The sequence below is a fragment of the Cynocephalus volans genome, chromosome 6 (genome assembly GCF_027409185.1).
Source record: "Cynocephalus volans isolate mCynVol1 chromosome 6, mCynVol1.pri, whole genome shotgun sequence".
NCBI classification, from domain to species: Eukaryota; Metazoa; Chordata; class Mammalia; order Dermoptera; family Cynocephalidae; genus Cynocephalus; species Cynocephalus volans.
This window is the reverse complement of record NC_084465.1, coordinates 103,014,679-103,029,377: the sequence shown is the minus strand read 5'-3', so window position 1 is coordinate 103,029,377 and position 14,699 is coordinate 103,014,679. Positions and strand designations below refer to the sequence as shown.

Genomic DNA, 14,699 nt, shown 5'->3' with positions numbered 1-14,699 from the left:
TATCCGAGTCATGGGTATTCCAGAAGGGGAGGAAAATGGAGATTCCATTGAAAACATATTCAACAAAATAGTGGCAGAAAACTTCCCAGGTATAGGAAAAATCACAGATCTTCAGATCCAGGAAGCTCAACGATCTCCAAACGTATTCAACCCAAAAGGCCTTCTCCAAGACATGTCATAGTCAAATTGGCAAAACTCAGAGACAAAGAGAGAATCTTAAAAGCTGCAAGAGAGAAGCGTCAAATCACCTATAAGGGAGCCCCAATCAGATTAACATCAGACTTTTCATCACAAACCCTAAAAGCTAGAAAGGAATGGGATGATATTTTCAAAATACTAAAAGACAAAGATTGCCAGCCAAGAATACTCTACCCTGCAAGGCTATCCTTCCGAAATGAGGGGCAAATAGTATATTTCTCAGACAAACAAAAACTGCGGTAGTTCACTACCACACGACCACCCTTACAAGAAATCCTCAAGGGAGTACTGGGTTTGGTTCCTGAAAAATAACTACCACTGCCACAAAAACCTAAGAAAAATCTAAACCCGCTAGTACAATAAAAATGGCATTCATGAAGAGAAAACAAGCTAACAAAAACACTATCTACAACCTAAGGAACCAACAAACAAAGAAACCAAACAGTAAATCAGAAAGCAAGGAACAAAAGACACCTAAGACAACCAAACAACCAATAAAATGCTAGGAATAAATCAACACCTTTCAATAACAACTCTTAATGTAAAAGGCTTAAATTCCCCAATAAAAAGACACAGACTGGCTGACTGGATCAAAAAGCAGGACCCAACTATATGCTGCCTACAAGAGACCCACCTCACCCATAAAGATTCACACAGACTAAGAGTGAAAGGATGGAAAAAGATTTACCATGCAAACAGAAAAGAAAAACGAGCTGGAGTAGCTATTCTTATATCTGACAAAATAGACTTTAAACTAAAAACCATAAAAAGAGACAATGAGGGACACTACTTAATGATAAAAGGACTGATCCATCAAGAAGACATAACAATCATAAATATGTACGCACCCAATGTTGGAGCAGCCAGATTTATAAAACAAACTCTATTAGACCTAAAGAAGGAAATAGACACTAATACCATAATAGCAGGGGACCTGAACACCCCACTGTCAATATTAGACAGATCATCTAGGCAAAGAATCAGTAGAGAAACACAAGATCTAAACAAGACTCTAGACCAATTGGAATTGGCAGATATCTACAGAACATTCCACCCAACAACCTCAGAATATTCATTCTTCTCATCAGCACATGGATCATTCTCCAGGATAGATCACATATTAGGTCACAAATCAAGTCTCAATAAATTCAAAAAAATTGGAATTATCCCATGTATCTTCTCAGACCACAATGGATTAAAACTAGAAATTAATAACAAACGAAACTCTGGAAACTATACAAACACATGGAAATTAAACAGCATTCTACTTAATGACATATGGGTCCAAGAAGAAATCAAGCAGGAAATCAAAAAATTTCTTGAAACTAATGAAAACAATGATACATCATACCAAAACCTGTGGGATACTGCAAAAGCAGTATTGAGGGGGAAATTTATTGCATTAAACGCTCACTTCAGAAGAATGGAAAGATGGCAAGTGAACAACCTAACACTTCGCCTTAAAGAACTTGAAAAACAAGAACAATCCAAACCTAAAGTTAGCAGACGGAAAGAAATCATTAAGATCAGAGCAGAACTGAATGAAATTGAAAACCAAAAAACAATTCAAAAGATCAACGAATCAAAAAGTTGGTTTTTTGAAAAGATAAATAAAATTGACAAACCATTAGCATGGCTAACAAAAAAAAGAAGAGAGAAGACTCAAATAACAAAAATTAGAAATGAAAAGGTGATATTACAACTGATTCATCTGAAATACAAGGAATCATTCGAGACTACTATAAACAACTATACGCCAACAAATTTGAAAATCTGGAGGAAATGGATAAATTTCTGGACACACACAAGCTCCCAAAACTGAACCGTGAAGACGTAGAAAATTTGAACAGACCAATAACAATAAAGGAGATTGAAGCTGTTATCAGAAGGCTCCCAACAAAGAAAAGCCCAGGACCAGATGGATTCACAGCAGAATTTTACCAAACATTCAAAGAGGAATTGACACCGATTCTTTACAAACTATTCCAAAAGATTGAAACGGACGCAAATCTCCCAAACTCATTCTATGAAGCAAACATCATCCTGATACCAAAACCAGGTAAAGATATAACCAAAAAAGAAAACTACAGGCCGATATCCTTGATGAATATAGATGCAAAAATCCTCACTAAAATACTAGCAAACAGAATACAGCAACACATACGAAAAATTATTCATCACGATCAAGTGGGATTCATCCCACGGATGCAAGGTTGGTTCAACATACGCAAATCAATAAATGTGATACACCATATTAATAAACTCAAACACAAGGACCATATGATCATCTCTATAGATGCTGAAAAAGCATTTGATAAAGTTCAGCACTCATTCATGACAAAGACCCTCTATAAGTTAGGTATAGAGGGAAAGTATCTCAACATAATTAAAGCCATATATGCCAAACCCACTGCCAATATCATCCTGAATGGGGAAAAGCTGAAAGCTTTTCCTTTAAGAACAGGAACTAGACAAGGATGCCCACTCTCACCACTCCTATTCAACATAGTTTTGGAAGTACTAGCCAGAGCAATCAGAGAAGAGTAGGAAATAAAGGGCATCCAGATCAGAAAAGATGAAGTCAAACTGTCCCTGTTTGCAGATGACATGATCCTATATATCGAACAGCCTAAAACCTCTACAAAAAAACTCTTGGAATTGATCAATGATTTCAGCACAGTAGCAGGATACAAAATCAACACACAAAAATCAGTAGCATTTCTTTTCTCCAATAGTGAACATGCAGAACGAGATATCAAGAAAGCCTGCCCATTTACAATAGCCACCAAAAAAATAAAATACTTAGGAATTGAGTTAACCAAGGAGGTGAAAAATCTCTATAATGAGAACTACAAACCACTGCTGAGAGAAATTAGAGAGGATACAAGAAGATGGAAAGATATTCCATGCTCTTGGATTGGAAGAATCAACATAGTGAAAATGTCCATACTACCCAAAGTGATATACAAATTCAATGCAATCCCCATCAAAATTCCAAAGACATTTTTCTCAGAAATGGAAAAAAACTATTCAGACATTTATATGGAACAATAAAAGACCACGCATAGCCAAAGCAATGCTGAGCAAAAAAAATAAAGCTGGAGGCATAACAGTACCTGACTTTAAGCTATACTACAAAGCTATAATAACCAAAACAGTATGGTACTGGCATAAAAACAGACACACTGACCAATGGAATAGAATAGAGAATCCAGAAATCAACCCACACACTTACTTCCATCTGATCTTTGACAAAGGCACCAAGCCTATTCATTGGGGAAGGGACTGCCTCTTCAGCAAATGGTGCTGGGAGAACTGGATATCCATATGCAGGAGAATGAAACTAGATCCATACCTCTCACCGTATACTAAAATCAACTCAAAATGGATTAAGGATTTAAATATACACCCTGAAACAATAAAACGTCTTAAAGAAAACATAGGAGAAACACTTCAGGAAATAGGACTGGGCACAGACTTCATGAATACGACCCCAAAAGCACAGGCAACCAAAGGAAAAATAAACAAATGGGATTATATCAAACTAAAAAGCTTCTGCACAGCAAAAGAAACAATTAACAGAGTTAAAAGACAACCAACAGAGTGGGAGAAAATATTTGCAAAATATACATCTGACAAAGGATTAATATCCAGAATATATAAGGAACTCAAACAACTTTACAAGAAGAAAACAAGCAGCCCAATTAAAAAATGGGCAAAAGAGCTAAGTAGGCATTTCTCTAAGGAAGATATCCAAATGGCCAACAGACATATGAAAAAATGCTCAACATCACTCAGCATCCGGGAAATGCAAATCAAAACCACATTGAGATACCATCTAACCCCAGTTAGGATGGCTAAAATCCAAAAGACTCTGAACGATAAATGCTGGCGAGGCTGCGGAGAAAAAGGAACTCTCATACATTGTTGTTGGGACTGCAAAATGGTGCAGCCTCTATGGAAAATGGTATGGAGGTTCCTCAAACAATTGCAGATAGATCTACCATATGACCCAGCTATCCCATTGTTGGGAATATACCCAGAGGAATGGAAATCATGAAGTCGAAGGTATACCTGTTCCCCAATGTTCATCGCAGCACTCTTTACAATAGCCAAGAGTTGGAACCAGCCCAAATGCCCATCATCAGATGAGTGGATACGGAAAATGTGGTACATCTACACAATGGAATACTACTCAGCTATAAAAACGAATGAAATACTGCCATTTGCAACAACATGGATGGACCTTGAGAGAATTATATTAAGTGAAACAAGTCAGGCACAGAAAGAGAAATACCACATGTTCTCACTTATTGGTGGGAGCTAAAAATTAATATATAAATTCACACACACACACACACACACACACACACACAAAACCGGGGGGGGGGGAAGAAGATATAACAACCACTATTATTTGAAGTTGATACGACAAGCAAACAGAAAGGACATTGTTGGGGGAGAGGGGGGGAGGGAGAAGGGAGGGAGGTCTTGGTGATGGGGAGCAATAATCAGCTACAATGTATATCGACAAAATAAAATTTAAAAAAAAAATAAAAAAATAAAAAATAAACATTCTAAAAAAATAAATAAATAAAATAAAAAAATAAAGAGCGAAATCTTAAATGTACATTAGCCAAGTTTTGACAAATGCATACACCTGTGTGTAAACCCAAAGTTTTATCTTGGCATAGAACATTATCAGCACTCTGGAGAGTTCCCTCATGCCTCTCCTCAGTAGGTCCTTCCTTAATTCCCCAGAGGCAAGTCCTTTCTGATTTTTTCCCCACTGTGGAATCATCATTTCTATTTTAGGATTTCACATGAAAGAAATTGTGCAGTGTGTGCTGTTTTGTCTAATTCTCCTTTCACTCAGTGTAATGTTTTCGAGATTCATCCATCTTACATGTATCAATAGGTTATTCCTGTTTTATTGCTGAGTAGTAGTCTGTTAATGGATATACCACAGTTTGCTTATCCATTCTCCTATTTATAGACACTGGGGTTGTTTCTAGTTATCAGCTATTACGAATAAAGTCTCTGTGAAGATCGTTTGTACAAATCCTTTTGTGAACATGTGCTTTCACTTATCTTAAGTAAATACTTAGAAATGGAATTGTTGGGTCACAGGATAAATATATGTTTATTTTTTTTATAAGAAACTGCTAGCCACCCCTTTTTTTAAGGAAAAAGGCAACATATAAGAGTTCCAGTTGCTTCACAATTTTACTGACATTTGATCTAGTTAATTTTCTTTCTTTTTAAAAAAATTTAGTCTGGTGGGTATGAAATGGTACTTAATTTAGTTTTAATTTTTCATTTCCCTGATGACTAATGATGTTGGGTACTTTTCCTTTTTCTTTTGTGGAGTGTCTCTGAAAATCACTGGCCCTTTTTAAAATTGGGTTGTCTATTGATCAGAGCATGGACTTGATCCAGTGAGTTCAGGAGTCAGATTCTGGCTCCTCCACTTATCTGTGTGGCTCTGGGCAAGTCACTTGAACCATCTGGAGTATAATTTATCTCATCTGCAAAAAGGGGATGAACAATTGAGCACAGTTAGTAGGATCATTGTGAGGATAAATGAAGCAATGCATTGAAAACACAAGCACAGTGCCTGGAACATTTCAGGAGATCAGTAAATGACAGCTTTTACTATTTCTATTCTTGTTTGTGGTCATTGTGGCAAAGCCCAGTGCTTGGAACTCTCCAGAGGTCAATTATATGTTTGTTGAACCAAAATGAGTTGAAATCACATCTAAGATGCCTCTAAAGACCTACATGCTAATGCAATGATGGTGAAAAAAGATCTCCCCCAGGTGTTCACACTTTGGAGGTTTCAAATATTTCCACAGACTTAATTCCATTTCATTATCACTATCATCCTTTAAGGCAGGTTTTACCACCCCCATCTTACAGATTAGGAAACTGAGGCTCAGAGAAGTGAAGTGATTTGCCCAAGATTGCACAGCAACTCATGATGTAGTCAACCTATGTACCCAAGTGTTCAGACTCTCAATCCAGTGCTTTTTCTACTACTCTGCCTTATATAGCTCTGAATCAAGCCTCAGTTGCCTTATCCGCAATGCAAAGTGGCTGATGGAGGTGCATTCTAAAGCCCCTTCTTGCCCTATGAATGTCTGGAGGAGAATGAGTTTCACGATATCAGCACTACCCTAGGGCAGGCAAAGTCTTCATCCAAAGCAGGGGGAAAGGAGAAGTTCCCCACATCCCTCAGGGCCAAGCCCAGGCTTGGGCACAGTGTCCTTTTATATTCTTTTGGGTGGAAACAATTGGGTTTGCCATTGGCTCAGTGGCAAAGGCCTAATCATTCATTCTTTCAATTTTTTGCACACTACTGTGTACTGGTGGTACTGGGCAATGGAAGTTTTACAATGCACATGGGAAATAAAAGCTTGCTCTCTTGGAGTTTCTCTCCTAGTGGAGAGATAGTGGGCTGAGTTGTGAGAGAAAGATGCTTCCACAGGACTCTGGGGTTGCTTGCGTCTCCCACAATTGATGAGAAAGTAGAAGGTTCAGCTTACTTTTCCTAAGCAGATGGCTTAGAGGAGAAGGGGAAGGTGATGTCTTAGTTGCATCTGGGTTGCATCTACTCAGCTGTAATGACATCATACTGCACTTTTTAGTTCATGTATCCAACTCTTCTCCAAGAACTCCTTCCTCCTCCCCTCTTTCAGTGTGCCAAGCATTGGGGATTCAACAATGAACAAAACAAATGTGATCCTGCCCTCCTGGAGCTTGTGATCTGCAGGACAGATGAACGGTCCTACAGTCACACCACAGGTGTATAATGACAGCTGTGGTGAGAGCTGTGGGAAGGTAGGGTTAGAAAAGGCTTTCCAGAGGAAGAGCTCAGAGGAAATGATCCCTGCTGGTGAGTCAACCTTGTGAAGAGAGAAAAGAACATTCCAGGCAGAGGAAACAGCATGTGCTTCTGTAGCCAGAGAGATCAAAGACTTGATAGGCATTTCTCTAAGGAAGATATACAAATGGCCAACAGACATATGAAAAAATGCTCAACATCACTCAGCATCCGGGAAATGCAAATCAAAACCACACTGAGATACCATCTAACCCCAGTCAGGATGGCTAAAATCCAAAAGACTCCGAACGATAAATGTTGGCAAGGTTGAGGAGAAAAAGGAACTCTCATACATTGTTGGTGGGACTGCAAAATGGTGCAGCCTCTATGGAAAATGGTATGGAGGTTCCTCAAACAATTGCAGATAGATCTACCATACGACCCAACTATCCCACTGTTGGGAATATACCCAGAGGAATGGAAACCATCAAGTCGAAGGTATACCTGTTCCCCAATGTTCATTGCAGCACTCTTTACAATAGCCAAGAGTTGGAACCAGCCCAAATGTCCATCATCAGATGAGTGGATACAGAAAATGTGGTATATCTACACAATGGAATACTACTCAGCTATAAAAACGAATGAAATACTGCCATTTGCAACAACATGGATGGACCTTGAGAGAATTACATTAAGTGAAACAAGTCAGGCACAGAAAGAGAAATACCACATGTTCTCACTTATTGGTGGGAGCTAAAAATTAATATATAAATTCACACACACACACACACACACACAAAAAAAAAAAAAACCGGGGGGGGGAGAAGAAGATATAACAACCACAATTACTTGAAGTTGATACGACAAGCAAACAGAGGGGACATCGGTGGGGGGGGGAGGGAGGAGGGAGGGAGGTTTTGGTGATGGGCAACAATAATCAGCCACAATGTATATCGACAAAATAAAAAAAAAAATAAATAAATTCAAAAAAATTAATTCAATTAAAAAAAAAAAAAAGACTTGAGGGATATCTCAGATTATTCTTCTCTCTGTCCCCAGAGTGTGCATCACACCTGGCACTTAGCAGCCACCTGATAAATGTTTGCTGAACTGAACTGAACCCAGCTTTTCTTTTCCTTTCTGATGGGAAAAAATGAGAGCATAAGGTAGTATTTTGAAAGAGGAGGTAGCCTCATCATGGGATAAGTCCACTGAATCTTCCCTCATTCAATTTACACTAATTAAAAATACTGGTAGTGTCGTTTATTAGCACCAACTCTGTGTCAAGGACTGTGTCAAACATTTTCACATGTACTTAAAACCCTAAAATGGTCCTCCAAAGAGGGTTGTAGTTGCCCATTTTTTATATTAGGAAACTGAGACTCAAAGATGTGAGGTGATGTATTCATTGCAAAATGACCAGGTAGTGGCTATGCCAGGATTCGTGTCTGTGTGTCTTCAAAGCTCACCCTCTTTTCCACCTGTCCCTTGCTGCCTGCACCTTGGCTGGAGGTGGAGAGGTGGGGTGGGGTTGTGGTTCCAGTTAATCTGTTAATCTTCCCACGTTAAATTTGGTTTGTATTGCTTTCTAATGAGAGCTGTCCAGCTATGAGCTCAGCAAGATCCTTTATGGAGTAACTGACAGCCAGAGATTGTCAATACAGAGTAATTAATATGGAGTAATGATGAGTGATAAGAGATGAAGATCTAAAGTGAACTATTAAACGACAATATCATTTTCTTGTCTTCTTCCCTTATGCACACTGACAGGAAGAGAGTTGACATGATAATTTTATAAAACTCTCTGACACTTCCTGTTAACTCCCCTCCATTAGCTCAGCATGATAATTGTCAAGAACAGACATTATGGGGACAGGAAACACCATCTTGAAAGATGGAGAGGTGCTTCAAAATAGAACACAGCACCCTTATGTCTCTTAGAATTCCCTTATGAATTCCAATTCTGGATGGTACACCCCAAATGGAGTATTTCCTTTGGCAAATCTAGGAATAGAAAATGCATACAAGAGAATCTCAAAAGCAGAGAGAATAATGGCTTTCTACCTCCAATTCTTGGTTTATGTCCCTAGCCCCCGTCAGCGCACCCTTCCTCCTCTCCTTCACTCACCTAAATTTTACCCATTCCTTAAAGCCCAGCTAATTTTCACATAGCCAAGAGTCCTTCACTACATTCTTACTTCTCCTGACTTTGAACTTGGGCCTGGAGAGGAGGTAGGAGCACAGAGTTTAGAATGTGTCCATGACTATGGGTAGCTTGAGAGTAGGGATATGCAATTTCTATTTCCCTGAGAAATCCTGTATCCCTTAACTTCTCCTTCTTTTTATTTATTTATTTTTCAATGTAGGGAAACCTGAGCCCAGAGAGGCCCAGGGCTTAAAACGAATGAAGCTAAAGATTGTTGAGTCATTGGTATTGTTTCTTAAAACTTTTTAAAGACTTTGCCTAAGGTCTCTATATTGCAAGTGACAACAGTGTTATGGGATGAATTGTGTCCCCTTGAAATTCATATGTTGGAGTCCCCAGGACTTCAGAATGTGACTGTATTTGGAGATAAGATTATTGAAGAGGTAATTTTAAATGAGGTCATTAGGATGGACCCTAATCCAATATGGTGATGTCCTCATAAAAAAGAGGAAATTTGAACACAGATATGAACAGAGGGAAGAAAAAGGGAGAAGACAACCATCTACAAGCCTAGGAGAAACACATTGGAGAGATCTCTCACGGCCCTTAAAAGAAACCAACCATGCTGACAACTTGATTTCAGACTTCTAGACTCCAGAGTTGTGAAGAAATAAATTTCTGTGGTAAGCAAGCCAGTTCGTGGTACTTTTATATAGCACCCCTAGCAAACTCATACAAACAGCCAAATGAATTGTAATAACACTGCTGATATGAATACCAATATTTCTACTTCTATTAACAGAAACTACCTGTTATTGAGGGACATGGTGACCAGCCCATTACACACATTAACTTGCTTATTAACAGTTTCTTCCCTTGATGGCAACCCAAGTTTCTCTGGTCCTGGAAGTAGAATATTACTGTGGGCCAGCCACAGCAGATAAATGACAGGAGGAAAATTAGGATGAGTCATGGGGCAAAGCTGAGCCCCAGCATCTGTTTGGGGAAATGAGGAAGATAGGACAAAAGGACTATTTTTAATCAGGTGGCTTGGCATTTGAAAAGACGGGATCTCAGCTGAGAGCACTGTGGCTGCATTTTCACCAGGCTCTGGGACAAATGGGTGCGTGAGATACTCTTTCTGCGATATTCAGACCCCAAACATCTCCAGAAGCACTGAAGTCCACTACAGGTTGTAACTAGATAGCTGCTTCATTCACTTATTTTATTCACTCATTAATTCACTGAAATTAACCTTTAGGAAAGCATTGCAGCATAATGGAAAGAGTGTATTATTAGATTAAAATCTTTTCTGCCATATGCTAGCAACATGAGCTTGGTTAAGCCACTTACCCTCTCTGAGCCTCAGTTGGAGTTAATTAAGGTGACCTGTACCCTTACTGCTGTCTATCCTCCGAGTGACTCTGACCAGAGATCTTAGGGTAGTGCTAGGTAGACAGAAACTCATATGACTTGCCGAAGTCAAAGAAATTTTACTGACTTAATGATCTACTTGATGGAAATAGATATACCATCGAAAAGTTGTAAATGTCCATTTAAAATTTTATATAATTAAGCTCCCCTCCATGTTGCTCCTTCCTTCCTTCCCTTCTTTGTCTCTCTTTCTTTCCTCTCTCTCTCTCTCTCTTTTTCCAACCAGCCTTTCTTCCTTACCATAGCAACTAACTTCCTGTTGTGGGTTGAATTATATCCTCTCAAAAGAAATGTTGAACCTTGAATCCCTAGTATCTGTGAATGTGACCTTATTTGGAAATGGGGACTTTGTAGATGTAATTAAGATGCAAGTTAAGATGAGGTCATACTGGAGTAGTGTGGGCTTTTTTCCCAACATGACTGGTGTCCTTATCAGGAAGAAGAGACACAGAGATAGACTCACACATATGCCGTATGAAGATACGGACACACACAGAGAGGAAAGCCATCTGACAGAGAGACAGAGAAGGGAATTATGCAGCAAAGCCATCTGACAGAGAGACAGAGAAGGGAATTATGCAGCTGCGAGCCAAGGAACCCCAAGGATTGTTGGCAACTGCCTGAAGCTAGAAAAGACAGCATGGCCCTACTGACACCTTGATTTCAGACTTCTGGCCTCCAGAGGTGTGAGAGATAAATTGCTATTGTCTTAGGCCACCTAGCTTACTGTACTTTGTTATGGTAGCCCCAGGAAGCTAATGTACTTCCCTAAGGCAGAGTTTTATTGGTGACCCCCATAATGCAGATGCTGAAGACTTGGCTTGTTTACCATCTTGGCTCTGGTGTTGGGCTTTTACCTACTTACTTAACCACCTTAGACATTTCCTACCACTAAACAATATCTTCAAAATATCTAGAGGAGAATCTTTCCATGGGCCACTGTGCTAATGCCTTGCTCCAGGCCTGGACGATATTGTTAACAAACCAGGACAAAAGCTTTCTGAGTGCCACTTTCTAATGGGGTGCTTGGGACATGAGAGACTTTCTTCTACCAAAGAGCTACTCTATGGAAAAGCCAGCCTAGTGCTTCTTTTTTTTTTTTTCTTTGCGAAATTGCTTGACCTCGGAGTGAAGGAAATTTGCTCCTAAGCACTCTGTCTCAAAAGATCACAGAAATCATCATTTAGTTCAAAGGCTTCTGTTCCAGTTGCGGCTCCTCCAGCCCAGAGCCTGCCTGCTTCAAGCAGCTGGGATTCCAAATGGTTTGTGGGACAAGACAAGGTTGTACCCTGTCTATAGTCTTATTTATTAGCACATTACAACCACTAATCACAATTAAAAATAACGATGCCATCAAGATTATTCAGATCAGGGACAACCAATTTCAATTACCGTTACTTGTAGATGGAATTATGGGTCTTGCTCTCTCTTCTGCACTTTTAAAGGACTCCTTTCTTTCCATTATTCCTCCGTCCCCCATCAGACTCTTGAATTATACCAGGAATTAACTTAATACGTAAAGTCACTTCTAAATGAACTCTGTTCTGATACTTTTGCTTTGCTTGCCCTCAAGTCCCTGTATCTCCCTTGGTAGCCTTCAAATGTCAAAGTGGAGCACTCTGAGTCCAACATCTGGTATTGTGCTTGTAAACAGCATTTTTCCCCAGGTGGATTCTTCTCAGGGTGAGGCGATGCTTTGAGTGTCTGGGTCATTTACATGGAAATAGCACTCTGCACTTGGTGCTTCTAGTATCTAGAATGTGTATTCTTAAAGCACCCAGGATATTCTCATAATATCAGATTCAGAAGACACAATCAATCTCTCTTTCTGTCTCTCTGTCTGTCTCTTGGGGGTAGGACCTCAAGGGAAGCTTCTCTGTAGAGGTGAAATTCTAGCTGAGACCTGAATGATTAGAAAGCAGTGTTAGAGGAACTTGGCAATCACATTTAAGGCAGGAGAAAGAGCAAGGGTAAAATTCATGAGGTGGGAACACACTTGCTGTGTTTGAGTAGCAAAAAGGAGGCTGGGTAGGCTGGGACATGGGAAAGAGCCAGGGGAATGGTAGAAGATCTAGTCAGAGAGCTAAGCAGTAAAGATTGTGCAGGACTTTGTAGGCACAAGAACTTTTGACATTGGTTCCTATAATAGATAGAGCTGGAGAAATCTTTGGATCAGACATGCATGCACAGGTCACCCTTGCTGCTGATAAGGAAACACGTAACAGCACAGGTGTGGAAAAGTGTACCCCGTAGGGTGGAGAGGTGTTGATAGAAGGCCATGTTGACTTCTCCCCCCTCACCACCATCAGTCACTTACCATACTGGTTGGTGGATATCCCTAGTGCCTCCTGCTCTTGTTTTCTCTCTCCTATACCCACTACCATTGCCTTAGATCTGGCCCCTCAACCTCGGGCGGTCACGGTGGCCTCCTACTGTCCCCCTATCTCCTTCAGCGTATGACTAGAATGTGTTCACATAGCCCTAACAAGTAGAAGCTCATGCAGTGAGTTTTTCCTACACCTCTTCCACAGTGTAATGGCATACACTCTGACTTGATATTTCAGTCTCACTGGGATTGGGATGAACTCACCTTCCCAACTTCTGAGCTTCCTCTCCAGAAACACACTCTCCCCTCCCTTTGATTTCACACCTCTTATGATACTGTTTCCTCAGCCTGGACCGTTCACCCCATTTTCTGCCTATAAACTTTCATCTCACTTGTGGTTGTATAATGGAAGGACCACAAGATTGAGAGCCAGAAAACCTGAGTTTGACACTTACTAGTCTCTGTGAGTCTCAGTGTGTTTATCTATAAAGTGGGAGAAGTGATACCATATCATTTAGGATGCTATTGGCTGCAGATAACAGAAAACATAATTAAAGGTGGGTTACACAAGGAGTCTAGCCTTTTCTGTCACAGGCTATGCGGAGTCAGCTCATGGGCCTCTGAGACATGAAAACTGAGGGTTTCTTTGCACCCTGGAGGCTGCTCCTCGTGGCTCTGTGGCTGTCACCATGTCAAAAAATGAATATATTGAATTACACTGTAAATGCTATGGATATCATTTGGATGACCATGAGAAAAAGAGAAAGAAGCAGTCAAGAGGCTCATGACGTTCAAACAAGACAAAAAAGATGATTGGTCTGAAGGCTAAGCTCTATCATAAATAGAGACATGCTGAAAAAACATAAAAGAAAAAGACTGTCAAGATGCATGAAAAGAGAAATAGCAAACAAAGAATGATGGAAAGACTCCACAGGGAGCAGTACCTGTCTATGTGCTGGATAGAGAGGAACAGTCCTGAGCTAAAGTTCTTTCTAACATGATTAAATAAAAATGAAAAGGGAAAGCAGGAAAATGGGGGTCTTTCTGCCCAAAGCTCGTGCCTGGGGAGAAACAGAAATATTAAAAGCGATTTGAACAGGAGAAAGAAGAAGGCATGGAAAAGGATATTACTAAAGTCTGCTTTTTTGGAGATTGCTTTATGAGAAAATCACCTAAATATGAAAGATTCATTAGGCAAATGGGCTTACATTTCTTGAAGGCCCATGTAACACATCCTGAACTGAAAGCCACCTTTTGCCTCCAATACTGGCCATAAAGAAGAATCCCTCATCTCCACTATATACAACTCTAGGTGTTATTACTAAAGGTACTGTCATCGAGGTGAACGTGAGAGAGTAGGCCTTGTGACACAAGGAAGCAAGATTATATGGGGAAAATATGCCCAGGTTACCAACAATCCTGAAAATGACAGGTGCATAAATGCAGTCTTACTGGCTTGACAGCAGTTTCGTACAAATAAGTCCTTATAATTATTGAAGACTACACACCAATCAGGAAAACCATCCTCACGGTGATGTTTCTGAATACTACCAAACTACCAAACAAGCCTTACCTGTCTGCAGTCATCAAAAGAACTGTTCATTAAATTGTAAACAAAACAAAACAAAACAAAAAAACAAAAACAAAAAACACACATTAAAATGGCCCAATTAAGAAAAAAAGAAGTCTAGGGTATGGTGGTTCCAGAGGTGGTAAATTTAGCAGCTCAGTGATCAATGATATTATCATGTCATCAAGTTTTTATTTTTTTC

General features: G+C 39.8%; 1 pseudogene; it reads left to right on the top strand.

Moving 5' to 3' along the window:
• Positions 1-13,616: 13,616 nt before the first annotated feature.
• On the top strand, positions 13,617-14,367 carry LOC134380993 (ribosome biogenesis protein NSA2 homolog; annotated as a pseudogene).
• The last annotated feature ends 332 nt before the right edge of the window (positions 14,368-14,699 follow it).